Source organism: Morone saxatilis, unplaced genomic scaffold, assembly GCF_004916995.1.
Source record: "Morone saxatilis isolate NCDOM2014 unplaced genomic scaffold, NCSU_SB_2.0 Contig5, whole genome shotgun sequence".
NCBI lineage: Eukaryota > Metazoa > Chordata > Actinopteri > Moronidae > Morone > Morone saxatilis.
In genome coordinates this window covers 21712009-21714142 of record NW_023340095.1, presented here as the reverse complement: position 1 = coordinate 21714142, position 2134 = coordinate 21712009, and the positions used below count along the sequence as shown (strand labels likewise).

The 2134-nt window shown below is 44.2% G+C and overlaps 1 protein-coding gene across 2 annotated transcripts in view; it reads right to left on the bottom strand.

The window, feature by feature from the left end:
• rnf17 (ring finger protein 17) overlaps positions 1 to 2134 on the bottom strand; it is a 25305-nt gene that overhangs the window by 22034 nt on the left and 1137 nt on the right. The window lies entirely within an intron of this gene.

Below are 2134 nucleotides of genomic sequence, written 5' to 3'. Positions count from 1 at the left end.
CCTTGTCTATCCAGAAGTCAAGAAATGCCATTTTGAGCCTCTATTGGATCCCATACTCACGGTCCTAGTATCAAAGCTAACCATGGTAAGTGGATGAAACTGGATGCTGTTGAGTAGTTGTGCTAAATGTTGACATAGGTGTCGTTTGTGTAGGATTTCTAGAAAGTAATGTGTGAAAAACACCCCATATTTGATCATACGCCTGCTCACGTTACACTAGAACAAGCGCTGGCAAGTCTATTTATAAACATACGCCCAATATGTCTAGTAAGCCATGCTTAGAGTATTTCTGCACCAATAACACATTATAATTTAACACAACAGTACTCAATAGTGCATTGTATGTTGCCACAGGATTATATAACATTATACAGTGGTCCAGTGAAAAATGTAATCCTTTTCTATATATTTTCAAGCTAATAATATGTGTGATTTAGGTCAGGTTCATGACCTTATGACAGTTTTTATTAGAATACATGGCTTTGTTTTTTTTTTTTTACTGTGAGCCTTACTACTGCTAAAAAAAAAAAATTCTGATCAAATCATGACCATAAAATAAGTGGTACCAGCATTACTTATAATGCTATTTTCAGGGGAATTATATCAGGGGAAGACTTCGTTGGAGGCTCATGGTATCCCTCTAACACCTGAACAAGAAGCCTTGAGTGCCACCAAACAGACAGTCTCCATCCTGGTCAGCACTATGTCCACCTCTACCACCACAGCCGCAGCTGCAGACAACTTCTTCACCAGGCTGGAGTTAGTGCGCTACCTCAAGGACAAGAACTACAGGTATACAGGGACAGCCAGGGATAGCAGAATAGGGAAGCCTCTACTCAAGTCCATCAAGGAGATGGAGAAGAAGGCTGTTCCTCGGGGTACCTGCAGCTACGTCACCAGTGATGATGGGGTCCTGGCCCTCAGGTAGTCTGCTGTCAACAGACATTGGAGTGGAGCCCACGTCCTCAGTCCACCGGTACTGCAGTGAGACCAAGCAGAAGGTGGAAATGAGCTGCCCTGCTATAATTCCAATAGAGGGGGAATTGACAAGAGTGACATGCGGGTCTATCTCTACCGTAGCCCCATGAAATCCAAGAGGTGGTACATGTGGCTGTTTGCATATGCAATTGATGTCAGCCTCACAAATGCCTGGGTCAGCTACAAGCGGGACTGCAAGGCTCTGTCATGTCTCGCCCCCAAAGGAGCTCAGCAGTTCGAGGAAGCCTCAGCACCTCTGTAGATGTTCCTAAGCCTGTATGGGGACACCGTAGCCACTCTCCAGATGATTTTGTGCAGTTTGACCTGTTCCTTTTCCATGCCAAGGTCTACACCACCTGCCAGACCTGCAAGACCTGCAAGCACTGCAGCAGGAAAGGGCACATCTTGAGGTCAAAGATGCTCTGCGCTAGGGGTGTGCCAAAATATCGATACTAAGATATATCGCGATATTTCGTCTTGCGGGACGTTATCGATACAGTGGCGCCAAATATTAATATTTAAACAATAAACATACAGCCGCTCTAAACAGATTCTCTCACAAAAGCCTGCTACAATTTTGATTTACAGCGTCACTACTACACGCCTCCAAGTGATGGCGCTTAGCATGAATGAGAGTGGGTGGAGTCTACTGCGATAGAGAAGAAGAAGAAGAAAAAACAAACAAAAAGAAGAGGGAATGGCGCAAGGCGGGGAAAAACACGTAAAAGATGTGGCGTCTGGGCCGTCTTCGGCTTTTACAATTCTTATAATGGAACAACGCTTGACAAAGAGTTCACGATCTGCAAACAATGTCTCGTGAAGGTCAAGTACACGGGCAACACAACAGACATACACAGCCACCTGTCCGTCATCATCCGGATCTGGCCGTGAGGACAGCCAACGACGACGCTAATGCTAACGCATCTGTAAGCCAGCCTACCATCGATAACGCATTCAAAGCAAAGCTTCATTCTGCATCTCCCAGGGCTGCGAGTATTACGAAGTCCATTGCATACTAAGACAAAGCAATTAGAGGAGATTATGTAGATGATATGTCTGGTAAATGGTGTCCATTTTTAATTAAGAAAATAATGCAGTATGAGGATCTAAATGATCATGTACATCATATTTCATTTTAATATTGTCCAGTGATATT